Source organism: Puma concolor, chromosome E2 (genome assembly GCF_028749965.1).
Source record: "Puma concolor isolate L17-30 chromosome E2, mPumCon1.1.hap2, whole genome shotgun sequence".
Taxonomy (NCBI): domain Eukaryota; kingdom Metazoa; phylum Chordata; class Mammalia; order Carnivora; family Felidae; genus Puma; species Puma concolor.
The window spans coordinates 56551529-56566987 of NC_141681.1; the positions used below are offsets into that span (position 1 = coordinate 56551529).

Consider the following 15459-nt stretch of genomic DNA (forward strand, 5'->3'; position numbering starts at 1 on the left):
CAGTGTAAGTGACAGTTTTGAAGAATGCACTCTTTGTTTTTCAGAATGTCTCTCAGCATGGATTTCTGTGATTGTGTCTGTTATCCTGTGTCTCAGGTACAACATTTGAGCAGAACTTCTACACACAGATGATAGTGGGACCTGCTGAGTGTATCACCTCAGAGGCAAAGGTTATAAGGAAATGTTGGTGGACTAGATGTGTGGATAAATTTCTTTTTGGGAGAAGCAGTAGACTTGCCTTGATTGTTGAGGTGAGCTGGGGAGAAAAATTGTGCCCGGAAGATTTTCAGGGTCCTGAAGGAGCCCTGTCAGCTCCCAGATGCAGACTGATCAGAAGTCTAATTCTTAGCATAGAGTATCCCAAAGAATCTGTTTCAGAAAAATGCCCAGATGATTCCTAGGCTCATTAATTTGAGATGTAATGTGTACCTAAATGGTCCCTGGCACAGGTTTCAAATTTAGGATCACCATGGGGTTTCAGAAACACCATCACGTGTGCTCTACTGACGTCTTCCATTTTCATTCTGTGAGCTGTTATGTCTCCAGGACTCATTTCTGAGAGTGGAGCCCAAGCTCTGGCCCATGGGGAGGTAACAGGGGTCTGCTATGCCTGGTTTTGTAGGAGGATCTTGGTGCCGTCTCGTCCCCTGTGCTGTAGCAGGATTTGAGATGTTTCTAGGAGGGCAATGTCTCTGAAGACAGGGGAGGAGAAACTTGTGGTAGGACCTTCAGATCAGAATTGTTTGTCTTTGAATCCATCCTGTGGAAAAGGACATGGAAGGGCAGCCTTTTCTGCCTTTGAAGGTGCTTCTTGTGGGGAGGCAGGCAGAAGGGAAGGTGTATCAGTTTGCTGCAGTTGCCATAACAAGGACCCTGAACAGAGTGACCAAAACAACAGAAATTTATTGTGTGGCAGTTCTGGAGGCTAAAAGTCCGAGATCAAGGTGTCCTCAGGGCCATGCTCTCTGTGAATATCCTGGGGGAGAGTCTGCTCCAGGCCACTTTCCCAGCTTCTGCCTCCATGGCTTATGACAGCATAACTTCATGTTGTGTCTACCCTTCATGTATGTGTGGTTTATTTTATTTTATTTTTTAAATTTACATCCAAATTAGTTAGCATATAGTGCAACAATGATTTCAGGAGTAGATTCCTTAATGCCCCTTACCCATTTAGCCCATCCCCCTCCCACAACCCCTCCAGTAACCCTCTGTTTGTTCTCCATACTTAAGAGTCTCTTATGTTTTGTCCCACTCCCTGTTTTTATATTACTTTTGCTTCCCTTACCTTATGTGCATCTGTTTTGTCTCTTAAAGTCCTCCTATGAGTGAAGTCATATGATATTTGTCTTTCTCTGACTAATTTCACTTAGCATAATACCCTCTAGTTCCATCTATGTAGTTGCAAATGGCAAGATTTCATTCTTTTTGATTGCAGAGTAATATTCCATTGTGTATATATACCACATCTTCTTTATCCATTCATCCATCAATGGACATTTGGGCTCTTTCTGTATTTTGGCTATTGTTGATAGTGCTGCTGTAAACATGGGGATGCATGTGTCCCTTTGAAACAGCACACCTGTATCCCTTGGATAAACGCCTAGTAGTACAATTGCTGGGTTGTAGGGTAGTTCTATTTTTAATTGTACGAGGAACCACCATACCGTTTTCCAGAGTGGCTGCACCAGTTTGCATTCCCACCAATGCAAAAGAGATCCTCTTTCTCTGCATCCTCGCCAACATCTGTTGTTTCCTGAGTTGTTAATGTTAGCCATTCTGACAGGTGTAAGGTGGTATCTCAGTGTGGTTTTGATTTGTATTTCCCTGATGATGAGTGATGTTGAGCATTTTTTCATGTGTTGGTTGGCCATCGGGATGTCTTCTTTGGAGATGTGTCTATTCATGTCTTTTGCCCATTTCTTCACTGGAGTATTTGTTTCTTGGGTGTGGAGTTTGAGAAGTTCTTTTTTAAAAAAATTTTTTTTTCAACATTTATTTATTTTTGGGACAGAGAGAGACAGAGCATGAACAGGGGAGGGGCAGAGAGAGAGAGGGAGACACAGAATCGGAAACAGGCTCCAGGCTCTGAGCCATCAGCCCACAGCCTGACGCGGGGCTCGAACTCACGGACCGCGAGATCGTGACCTGGCTGAAGTCGGACGCTTAACCGACTGCGCCACCCAGGCGCCCCGAGAAGTTCTTTATAGATTTTGGATACTAACCCTTTATCTGATATGTCATTTGCAAGTATCTTCTCCCATTCTGTCAGTTGCCTTTTAGTTTTGATGACTGTTTCCTTTGCTGTGCAGAAGCTTTTTATTTTGAAGAGGTCCCAGTAGTTCATTTCTGCTTTTGTTTCCCTTGTCTGTGGAGACGTGTTGAGTAAGAAGTTGCTGTGGCCAAGATCAAAGAGGTTTTTGCCTGCTTTCTTCTCAAGGATTTTGATGGCTTTCTGTCTTACATTGAGGTCTTTCGTCCATTTTGAGTTTCTTTTTGTGTATGGTGTAAGAAAGTGGTTCAGGTTTCATTCTTCTGCATGTTGCTGTCCAGTTTTCCTGCATGACTTGCTGAAGAGACTGTCTTTATTCCATTGGATATTCTTTCCTATTTTGTCAAAGATTTGTCATACATTTGTGGGTCCATTTCTGGGTTCTCTACTCTGTTCTGAGTGTCTCTTGTTGTGCCAGTACCATACTGTCTTGATGATTACAGCTTTGTAGTATAGCTTGAAGTCTGGGGTTGTGATGCCTCCTGCTTTGGTTTTCTTTTTCAAGATTGCTTTGGCTATTCGGGGTCTTTTCTGGTTCCACACAAATTTTAGGATTATTTGTTCTAGCTCTGTGAAGAATGCTGGTGTTATTTTGATAGGAACTGCATTGAATATGTAGATTGCTTTGGGTAGTATCAACATTTTAACAAAATTTGTTCTTCCTATCCAGGAGCATGGAATCTTTTCCCATGTTTTTGTGTCTTCTTCAATTTCTTTCATAAGGTTTCTATAGTTTTCAGTGTATAGATTTTTCACCTCTTTGGTTGGATTTATTCCTAGGTATTGTATGGTTTTTGGTGCAACTGTAAATGGGATCTATTCCTTGATTTCTCTTTCTGTTGCTTCATTGTTGGTGTAGAGGAATGCAACCAATTTCTGTGCATTGATTTTATATCCTGCCACTTTGCTGAATTCATGAATCAGTCCTAGTAGTTTTTTGGTGGAATCTTTTGGGTTTTCCATATAGAGTATCATGTCATCTGGGAAGAATGAAAGTTTGACCTCCTCCTGGCTGATTTGGATGTCTTTTATTTCTGTTTTGTCTGATTGCATAGGCTAAGACTTCCAATACTATGTTGAATAACAGTGGTGAGAGTGGACATCCATGTCTTGTTCCTGACCTTAAAGAGAAAACTCTCAGTGTTTCCCCATTGAGGATGATATTAGCGTTGGCTCATTCATATATGGCTTTTATGATCTCTGGGTATGATCCTTCTATCCCTACTTTCTTGAGGGTTTTTATCAAGAAAGGATGCTGTATTTTGTCAAATGCTTTCTCTGCATCTATTGAGAGGATCATATGGTTCTTGTCCTTTCTTCTATTGATGTGATGAATCACGTTAATTGTTTTGTAGATATTGAACCAGCCCTCCCTCCCAGGTATAAATCCCACTTGGTCATAGTGAATAATTTTTTTAATGTATTGGTGGATCCAGTTGGCTAATATCTTGTTGAGGATTTTTGCATCCATGTTCATCAGGGAAATTGGTCTATAGTTCCCTTTTTTAGTGGGGTCGCTGTCTGGTTTTGGAATCAAGGTAATGCTGGCTTCATAGAATAAGTTTGGAAGTTTTCCTTCCATTTCTATTTTTTGGAACAGCTTAAAGAGAATAGGTGTTAATTCTTCCTTAAATGTTTGGTAGAATTCCCCTGGAAAGCCATCTGGTCCTGGACTCTTGTTTGGGGGAAGGTTTTTAGATTACTAATTTGATTTCCTTACTGGTTGTGAGTCTGTTCAAATTTTCTATTTCTTCCTGTTTCAGTTTTGGTAGTGTGTATGCTTCTAGGAATTTGTCCATTTCTTTCAGATTGCTCATTTTATTGTCATATAATTGCTCATAATATTCTCTTATTATTGTTTTTATTCCTGCTGTGTTGGTTGTGATCTCTCCTCTTCATTCTTGATTTTATTTATTTGGGTCCTTTCCTTTTTCTTTTTGATCAAACTGGCTAGTGGTTTATCAATTTTGTTAATTCTTTCAAAGAACCAGCTTCTGGTTTCATTGATCTGTTCTACTGTTTTGTTTTGTTTTTTGCCTTTTTTTGTTTGTTTGTTTCGATAGCATTAATTTCTGCTTTAATCTTTATTATTTCCTGTCTTCTGCTGGTTTGGGGTTTTATTTGCTGTTCTTTTTGCAGCTCTTTAAGGTGTAAGGCTAGGTTATATATCTGATATCTTTCTTCCTTCTTTAGGAAGGCCTGGGTTGCTATATACTTTCCACTTATGACCTCCTTTGCTGCATCCCAGAGGTTTTGGGTTGTGGTGTTATCATTTTCATTGGCTTCCATATACTTTCTAATGTCCTCTTTAACTTCTTGGTTAGCCCATTCATTATTTAGTCTCCAAGTATTTGTTACCTTTGCAAATCTTTTCTTGTGGTTGATTTTGAGTTTCATAGTGTTGTGGTCTGAAACTATGCACGGTATGATCTCGATCTTTTTGTACTTGCTGAGGGCTGATTTGTGTCTCAGTATGTAGTCTATTCTGGAGAACATTCCATGTGTACTGGAGAAGAATGTATATTCTGCTGCTTTAGGATGAAATGTTCTGATTATATCTGTTAAATCCATCTGGTCCAGTGTGTCATTCAAAGCCATTGTTTCCTTGTTGATTTTTTTGATTAGACGATCTGTCCATTGCTGTGAGTGGGGTGTTGAAGTCTCCTATTATTATAGTATTACTATCAATGAGTTTCTTTATGTTTGTGATTAATTGATTTATATATTTGGGGCTTTCACATTTGTCGCATAAATGTTTACAATTGTTAAATCTTCTTGGTGGATAGACCCCTTAATTATGATATGATGCCCTTCTTCATATCTTGATACAGTTTCTATTTTAAAGTCTAGATTGTCTGATACAAGTATGGCTACTCCGGCTTTCTTTTGTTGACCATTAGCATGATAGATGGTTCTCCATCTCCTTACTTTCTTTTTTTTCAACGTTTTATTTTATTTTATTTTTGGGACAGAGAGAGACAGAGCATGAACGGGGGAGGGGCAGAGAGAGAGGGAGACACAGAATCGGAAACAGGCTCCAGGCTCTGAGCCATCAGCCCAGAGCCTGACGTGGGGCTCGAACTCACAGACCGCGAGATCGTGACCTGGCTGAAGTCGGACGCTTAACCGACTGCGCCACCCAGGCGCCCCTCCATCTCCTTACTTTCAATCTGAAGGTGTCTTTAGGTCTAAAGTGGGTCCCTTGTAAACAGCATATAGATGGATCTTGTTTCTTATGCATTCTGTTACCCTGTGTCTTTTGATTGGAGCATTGAGGCCATTGATATTAGAGTGAGTACTGAAAGATATGAATTTATTGCCATTACGTTGCTTGTAGAGTTGGAGTTTCTGGTGGTGTTCTCTGGTCCTTTCTAGTCTTTGTTGCTTTTGGTATTTAATTAATTAATTAACTAATTAATTAATTAATTTCATCTTTTTTCCCCTCACAGAATCCCCCTTAAAATTTCTTGCAGGGCTGTTTTAGTAGTCACAGACTCCTTTCATTTTTGTTTGTCTCGGAAACTTTTTATCTCTCCTTCTATTTTGAATGACAGCCTTTTTGGATAAAGAATTCTTGGCTGCATATTTTTCTGAATCCGCACACTGAATATATCCTGCCATTCCTTTCTGGCCTGCCACGTTTCTGTGGATAGGTCTGCTGCAAACCTGATCTGTCTTCTCTTGTAGGTTAAGGACTTTTTTCCCTTGCTGCTTTCATGATTCTCTCCTTGCCTAAGTATTTTGTGAATTTGACTATGATATGCCTTGTTGGTGGTCGGTTTTTGTTGAATCTAATGGGAGTCCTCTGTTCTTCCTGGATTTTGATGTCTGTGTCTTTCCCCAGTTTAGGAAAGTTTTCAGCTATGATTTGCTCACATAACCCTTCTACCCATATTTCTCTCTCTTCATCTTCTGGGACCCCTATGATTCTGATGTTGTTCCTTTTTTGATGAGTCACTGATTTCTCTAATTCTTAAATTTTTTAAAATGTTTTTTTGCTTTTGACAGAGCGAGCGAGAGACAGAGCATGAGAAGGGGAGGGGCATAGAGAGAGAGACACACAGAATCCAGGCTCTGAGGTGTCAGCACAGAGCCCAATGCGGGGCTCGAACTCACAGACTGCGAGATCATGACCTGAGCCGAAGTTGGACGTTCAACCTACTGAGCCACCCAAGTGCCCCTGATTTCTCTAATTCTTAAATCGTGCTCTTTTGCCTTAATCTGCCTCTTTTTTTTCTCCTTCATTATTCTCTATAAGTTTGTCCTGTATATCACTGATTCCCTGTTCTGCCTCATCCATCCTTGCCGCTGCGGCATCCATTCGAGGTCACAGCTCAGTTATAGCATTTTTTATTTCATGCTGACTAGCCTTTACTTCTCAAAGAGGTAAAAAATCTGTATGCTGAAAACTATAGAAAGCTTATGTAGAAATTGAAGAAGACACAAAGAAATGAAAAAATATTCCATGCTCATGGATTCAAAGAACAAATGTTATTAAAATGTCAATACTCTCCAAAGCAATCTCCACATTCAATGCAATCTCAATCAAAATGCACCAGCTTTCTTCACAGAGTTAGAACAATCCTAAAGTTTTTATGGAACCACAAAAGACCTCAAATAGCCATAGTAATGTTGAAAAAGAAAACCACGGGCGCCTGGATGGCTCAGTGGGTTGGGCGTCCGACTTCGGCTCAGGTCATGATCTCGTGGTTCGTGGGTTCGAGCCCCGCATCGGGCTCTGTGCTGACAGCTCAGAGCCTGGATCCTGCTTCGTATTCTGTGTGTTCCTCTCTCTCTGACCCTTCCCCGCCCGTGCTCTGACTTTCCCTCTCTCAAAAAGAAATAAACGTTAAAAAAACGTGTAAAGAAAAAAGAAAGAAAACCAAAGCAGGAAGTTTCATAATTCCAGACTTTAGCCTGTATTTCAAAGTTGTAATCATCAAGATAGTATGATATTGTCACAAAAACAGACACATAGACCAATGGAATATAATAGAGAACCCAGAAGTGGACCCACCAATGTATGGCCAACTAATCTTTGACAAAACAAGAAAGAGTATCCAGTGTACTGGATGGTGCTGGGAGAACTGGACAGCAACATGCAGAAGAATGAAACTGGACCAATTTCTAACAGCATACACAAAAATAAATTCAAAATGGATGAAGAACCTAAATATGATTCAGGAAACCATCAAAATCCTACAGGAGAAAACAGGCAGCAACCTCTTTGTCCTCAGCTGCAGCAACTTCATACTTGACATGTCTCCAAAGGCAAGGGAAATAAAAGGCAAAATGAACTACTGGGACCTCATCAAGATAAAAAGCTTCTGCAGAGCAAAGGAAACAGTCAACAAAACTAAAAGGCAACCAATGGAATGGGAGAAGATATTTGCAAATGACATATTGGATAAAGGGTTAGTATCAAAATCTATAAAGAATTTACCAAACTCAACACCTGAAAAACAAATAATCCAGTGAAGAAATGGGCAGAAGACATGAACAGACCCTTTTCTAAAGAAGACATCCAGATGGCAAACAGACACATGAAAAGATGCTCAACATCACTCATCATCAGGGAAATACAAATCAAAACCACACTGAGATACCACCTCACACCAGTCAAAGTGGCTGACATTAACAACTCGGGAAAGAACAGATGTTGGCGAGGATGTGGAGAAAGGGGAACCCTCTTACACTGTTGGTGGGAATGCATGTTGGTGCAGCCAGTCTAGAAAACAATGTGGAGGTTCCTCAAAAAATTAAAAATAGAATTACCCTACAACCCAGCAATAGCACTACTAGGAATTTATCCAAAGGATACAGGAGTGCTGATTTGAAGGGGCACATGCCCCCAACGTGTGTAACAGTGCTATCAACAATAGCCAAAGTATGGAAAGAGTCAAAATGTCCATCAACTGATGAATGGATTAAGAACATGTGGCATATGTATACGTGGAATACTTTACGATGTAAAAGAATGAAATCTTGCCATTTGCGACCATATGGATGGAACTAGAGGTGTTATGCTAATCAAAATAAGTCAGAGAAACACTAATATCATATGATTTCACTCATGTGGAATTGGAGAAAGTTAACAGATGATCAGAGGGATAAGGGATAAGGATGATCATAGCGATAAAATAAGATAAAAACAGGGAAGCAAACCATAAGAGACTCTTAAATACGGAGAATAAACTGAGGATTGATGGGGTGTGGGGAAAATGGATCATGAGCATTAACGAGGGCACTTGTTAGGATGAGCACTGGGTGTTACATATAAGTAATGAATCACTGGATTCTACTCCTGAAGAAAAGACTACACTGTATGTTAACTAACTGGAAAATTCAATAAATAAATAAATAAATAAATTCAAGATAAGAAAAAAAGGCATATTTTGATGACATAAAAAAAATGTACATTTGCAAACTACGTTTTTTCCAGATGATGAGAAAGAGGCCCGGAGAACTGAAGAGCAAAGGGGGAAAAAGTCTTTCTCAGGCAAATATTGGCTTCCAGGTAAGGTGCTGTGTCCTTTCTTCCCCCTGAGAGGTCATTTGTTTATAACTTGAAACCTTTACTTCTCTCTCTCAACCCTGTCACCCTGGCCCCTTGTCCTGGACTCTGTGTCTCACACGCCCGCTCTCCTCTCCAGCGCTCTCTGTCCTGGGCCCATGGTGCCCTCCTGCCCAGACTGCTTCTTTCCGTCAGGCTTTGCATCCTTTCCCACACACTAGTGGTCTCTAGAGATGCTAGGTAGAAACTTGTAGTTGTTCTTGGTAATTGGAAAGTAGGAAGAATGTTTGCAAAAATATTCTGAGGACCCAAGCCTATCACTGGTAGTGCTGCTTTAGGTGAAATGCTAATTGCCGTTGTGGGGGGGGGGTCACACAGTCATAAACACACATCTCAGGGCCCAGCTGCCCATCTTGCACACGTACTCACTTCTCTGACTGTCAACACAGAATCTGGCTCAGTGCTAAAGCTACACAGGAAGGTGGAATACCTCCTGAACCAGGAGCTGAGTTGGTATAAAGAGATGGGGTCCTACACCTACACCCATCCTTGATGGCTCCTAAGGCTCATAGTGTAATCCTCACTGACAGTGATTATGTGGTTTCACCCAAGTGGTCATGTAATCTGATTTTTAATGTGCTTGAGGGCTGTATTTGTGGACTCCCTGTTCAGCCTACTTTGCAGGAACCATAGACATAATGGTCAGGTTTCTAAGGTGCATTCAACTAAATAGTCAGATGAATGTATAGTAATCATCTGATTGTGTACAGAAAAATGTGTCTGATCGCTGTTGCTGGACTAGAAATGTTTTCTGTAACTCTGCATCTATGACGCACTGAATAGATTAAATAATTGTGTCTCGATTATGGAGAGACTTTTCCCAGTAATGTCAAGGAAACAGCTTTTAAATAAAATGTAACTTTGGTTTCAGGGCGAGATTTTTAGGCTCAAATGTATCTTGTGATATTTCTGATGCTTTTAAATATTATAATAGCAATCCAAAAAGTTATATCACTTATACAATATACAAAGTTCTTGCATTAACATTCCATTTTGCATATTTCTTATATTGCAATATCTTTCACAAATCTTGCTTTATTGGTACTAATTTTATTTAACTCAAGTATTAATAAAAGTGATATTATGTACATATATGTGTGTGTGTGTGTGTGTGTGTGTGTGTGTGTGTGTGTGTGAGAGACACCATACTTACAGAGTTCCTGTGTCTTGTGGTATTGCACTTTTGTTCGTGGAATGAAAGCAAATGATTCTTTCTGTTGTCATCTTAATGGAACATGGGTCAGCATGTGACAGGTCATTAAATCCAGGTTGTCACGGGGCAGGAACCTGCAGCTTTGTAGTCCTGCCTCAGTGCACCTACAGTTTACTGAGCTCTCTAGGGTATTATTCACAGTTTATATTTGCCTATAAGAAAAAGTCTCCATAAATAACTAGAAACTTGTTATTAACAAAAATTCAAATTGGGGCGCCTGGGTGGCGCAGTCGGTTAAGCGTCCGACTTCAGCCAGGTCACGATCTCGCGGTCCGTGAGTTCGAGCCCCGCATCAGGCTTTGTGCTGATGGCTCGGAGCCTGGAGCCTGTTTCCGATTCTGTGTCTCCCTCTCTCTCTGCTCCTCCCCCGTTCATGCTCTGTCTCTCTCTGTCCCAAAAATAAAAAATAAACGTTGAAAAAAAAATTCAAATTAAATAGCACTAATCGAAATTGAAATGATAAGGTACAAAGACAAATCTAAATTTAGATCTTGGTTTATTTAAAGAACACACCTGGAACACTTATGTGGCTCAGTTGGTTAAGTGTCCGACTCTTGATTTCAGCTCAGGTCATGAGCTCAGTGTTCCTGAGATCGAGCCCCATGTTGGGCTCTGAGTTGGGATTTTCTCTGTCCCTCTCACTTCTGCCCCTCCTCCACTTGCTCTCCCTCTCTCTAAATAAATAAATAAAATATTTTAAAAATACAGAAAAAATAAAGAACACAGCTTACTAGCATTTTCTTATATTATGGATTAAATGCACTAATTTTGTTCCCCACCCAGCCATGTTCCAGTCCCCATTCTATCCCTTATTTGTGAATGAATTCAGACAAAGCAGTTAACCTCTCTGTGCTTATGTGGTCCTCATCTTTATAAGGAATGTAATAGTGCCTGCCTCATGTATTTATAAGAAATATTAAGTTAGTACATGGGTGGTTGTTATAACACTGATTCACATGTAGCAGATGTTGTATAACGGTTGTTCATGCAACTCTTGGAAGGCCCTAAATGACTGAAGAACTTTAAGTAATTATTTGAAAGTAGGAAGTGTTGGGAAGTGGAGAATATCGGATTTAAGCTGACATGATTCATGTGGCCCCTGCCTCCTATTCCCACACAGGATTCTCTAGCCCAGAAGACAAGTATCAGTCACTTAGGACTGACAGCATGGCCACCAGGGATCTGGCAATAAGAATGATCTTCTTACTAGTGTTTCCTGTCTTCTCTTCATTGTGATTCCTCAAAACCTAAACATAAGTGGAAGCATTCTTTGTTCTCAGTATGTGCTGCTAAATAAAAAGGAAAAACGGAAAAAAAAATATAAAATCCCCTCGTCTTATGAGAAATCTGTAAATCGAATGTATTTCCATAATGTTTGTTTGGTAATTTACTCATCCCCCTCAGAGTCTCCAGTACAATTATGAGAGGCTAACCCAAGAATGGTAAACAGAACATACTGAGCATTTTCTTCAATGTTAACAAAAAATTATAATAACTGTAATATTATATAATTATCTTGTAAATACTCGTGTGATTGACGTTTTACTAATGTCTGCCGTTCTGGAGGAGTTCAGAATTTATGTGTATATAAACACCAGGTCTTGAAAAAATCCAGATATTATGGAGAAAACTTTGAGCATGTAACTTAAATTTGTCACAGTAAATTTTCCAAAAGTGAAGTAGGTATGGGATTATAAGAAAAAGAGCCTGGAAATGGGTCAGCATGTGGCAGGTCATCAGTTACACTGAAGAGAATAGTGCTGGAGGGAAAATAAAGTCAGCAAAGAAAGCTTTGGGGAGCCAGGTATAATTGTGTAATGTCATACCAGAGAGGCAGGAGTCAGTCATGTGAAGTATGATGTTTGGGAGCATGGGAGATAAGCTTGTGGGAACATTTTCAGGGAGAAATGGACAGGTTGGACTGGAGAGGGTAGTGGACAGCATAGAATTACATTTTAGCTGGTTCTTAACCAATATCAAGTGATTGTGACATTTTTATAAGCCATGAATTCCATGGAATTGGTACCTGGAGAAGAAAGATTTTTCCCTCCTTTGTGAAGATGATTTGGGCATGTTGGGAAGAAAGAGTTTGGAGGTGCACACTTGAGTCTTTGAAGTGAAGATATTAGTTAATGTTGGAGACTTCCACTCAATTTGGAGCCCTGAAGGGAGTGCCATCTGAAGGGCAGAGACATGAATCCATTCTGTTTATGTGGATTTTGTGACTCCTTGACTTTCAATTCTCTTTGATTTTAGGAGAGATTTTTATATAGCTATCTCTGTATTTACATTCTGAAGCTGATATAAACTATCGAGAATTTAATAATTTGAAAAAAAATTTTGACCCAATGGATATATCCATTTTTACAGATTAAAGATAGAACCTTGTACCACAAATGGAATCCATATTTGTAGCTCACATGAGGCACGTAAATATTAACTACATTTTTAGATCACAAATCACGAAGAAGAAAAATATATAAATACATGCCTACCTTCAATTATTGTGTGTAGGGATCTATATCTGTGTGTGATCTGTGTGTGTTTATACATATAAATGTAGACTTAATTATGTTTGTTATCTATCAATTAACATATTGGAAAATTGTACATTAAGAACAATTTTAGGGGTCCCTGGGTGGCTCAGTCAGTTAAGTGACCGACTTTGACTCTGGTCATGATCTCATTCGTGGATTCAAGCCCCACGTCAGGCTCTGTGCTGCACACTTGCTTGGAGCCTGGAGCCTGCTTCGGATTCTGTGTCTCCTTCTCTCTCTGCCCCTACCCTGCTTGTGCTCTGTCTCAGTCTCTCGAAAATAAATAAATGTAAAAAAAAAATTTTTTTTAAAGAATTTTAAATAGTACTAGTTACAATTATGACAAAACTCAAAATGTATGTGATAGTATGTGTATATTTCCATGCTAGTTGTTTGATTGTAAAATTCCATAAAATGTATTTTTAATTTTTATACTTTAATTCAGTTTCTTTGCCATACCTCTTATGAAAACATCCAATGAATGTAGTAAAAATTGCTTGATTTTTAAAGGTATAATAATTAATGCATTTAACTGTAATATAATAATTGATACATTTGAATGGAATGGGGTTTATTATTTAATCTATGTTAACTACTTTTCTATGGATTGCAAAATATAATTTTCATTTATAATTCTACATTATAATTGAACTTCTTTCTTTGAAGTTGTATACTCATCATTTGTTTTACCTAGAAATTTCAGCTTACATTTAAAAGCTAATCACAGTGTCATTTTATTTAATATTCTTAAACCCCACCTTTATAATATATGGACAGCTCTAATCTATTTACCATATCCCATCTTTTTGAGGCTGATGTGTATTTGAAAAATTTAAAGACACATGCACTGGTGATAAGTGCATTGCTCAAGAAAAGTTCACAAAGTGAACACGTTCTGTACTCAGTACCTAGATCAATGAATAGAATATTGTCAGACTTTTGCTCCTTACCAGTCACTATTCCTCTGGGCCATCAGTACTCTGACATGCATGGCACAACATAGGTTACTTTAGCCTGTCTTGCTATAAAGAAGGTAATAGAGCATTAACTCTTTTGTATTTGCTTTTGTCATTCCTTCTGTTGTTTATGAATTTATTGCTACATGCTGTTATTAATCATTTATTGGCATTGCTGTGTAGGGTTCCATTGTGTGCATATAAAACAATTTACCTAATCATTCCACCATTAATTAGCATATGAGTGGTTTTCAGTTTGTGACTATTAGGAATACCACTGGTATCTAAATGTAGACCATGCTTTGTTGGCACATATACATATTTCTGTTGGCTATATAAGTAACAGTGGAATTGGTGGGTGACAGGTTGACAGTTCTGTAGCTTTAGGAGATAGTGCCTAATGGGTTTGGAAAATGTACAGAGTTTCACACCCACCAACAGTGTAGGAGATTTTTGGTTTGTGCACATCCTTGTCAACAGTTTCAATATTTTTTCATATTTCTCTTTGACTTCTGGTTAGTGTCTGATGGTACCAAGTAGTGATTTTCTTTTAATGTCCTTGATTACTATGGAAGTTGAGCATCCTTTCACATATTTATTAGACATTGGGCATCCTCTTTTTCAAGTATGTGTTAGTTTATTTTGTCCATTTTTATTGTGGTTTTTTTGGTTGTTGGTTTTTTTGGTTTGTTTATTTTTTCTTATTGATTTGTAGCAATTCCTTTTATCTGCTGGATAAGTTTCCTTTGCTGGTCTCTTTTCTCACACTGTCTCTGTGTCTCTTGGTCTTTCCTGTGTGTGTTGTGTTTTGATAAGGAGAAAGTCTTAATGTTAATGTAACTATTTTCTCTTTTATAGATAATGTTTACTGTTCTGTTCAATAAATTCTTTCCTATTCTAAGACTACAGTTATTCTCCTTTTTTAAAACCCATATATCACTTTAAAATTTAGATTGGCAATCCATCCAGAATTGTTTTGCTGTATGTTTGGGTAATGTATTCTATTTTCTTCTGAGAAGATAACAAGTTTGAATTCACTGAGAATATGTGATATTGTTCCTTCTTTTCATTTGCTTTCATCTCTCCTTGCTCATGCAGGTTGACATCACTGCTCCTTTGGATCCATCTTTCCTGTGAATGTCCTGGTAAATCTGGGTCTCTTCCTGCTCCTTCAGTCTTTCACAGTGCCACAGCACCACACAACCAAGGGCAGTCTTGGTATCAAAAATCTTCAATGGATCTTTTTACTCAATAAATCATAACCAAATTTTTAAGGGAAAGGTGCACCCTACGGGGAAACGATTCTGCATGATCCTCTCTTTTTTTTTTTTTTTCATATCTTGTTTCAGCTTCTGTCCTGGAATGGCTTGCAAACATTTTTGTGTAACAGCCTCTGAGGATGGCATTATTGTCTTTCTTGGGGAAAGGGCAGATTAACTACCTGGCCAATGTACTAGAGATAATGCCTTCCTCAGAGGCAAATGTTGGGCAGATGCATTTCTTTTTTTTTTTTTTTAATTTTTTTTTTTCAAACGTTTATTTATTTTTGGGACAGAGAGAGACAGAGCATGAACGGGGGAGGGGCAGAGAGAGAGGGAGACACAGAATCGGAAACAGGCTCCAGGCTCTGAGCCATCAGCCCAGAGCCTGACGCGGGGCTCGAACTCACGGACTGCGAGATCGTGACCTGGCTGAAGTCGGATGCTTAACCGACTGCGCCACCCAGGCGCTCCTGCATTTCTAATTCAACGGAAAAAATTGGGTTTTCTGAACTTAATTTTCTCCAGCTGTGACATGAATCTACTGTGTGTGCAGCATCCACCTGGACTTCTTTGCATGGCCCCCGTGAGACCTGTGGAAGCAAAGGGAAGAGATGTGAACACAAAGCTCTTGCTGCCTGTTGTGCATGC

General features: G+C 39.2%; 1 long non-coding RNA gene across 1 annotated transcript in view; it reads left to right on the plus strand.

The window, feature by feature from the left end:
• The window catches only part of LOC147573793 (uncharacterized), a 76347-nt gene extending 61509 nt beyond the window's left edge, over nucleotides 1-14838 (plus strand). The window contains exon 3 of the long non-coding RNA XR_015244448.1: nucleotides 14648-14838. This is a non-coding gene — a long non-coding RNA (uncharacterized LOC147573793). The remainder of the gene's footprint in view (nucleotides 1-14647) is intronic.
• The last annotated feature ends 621 nt before the right edge of the window (nucleotides 14839-15459 follow it).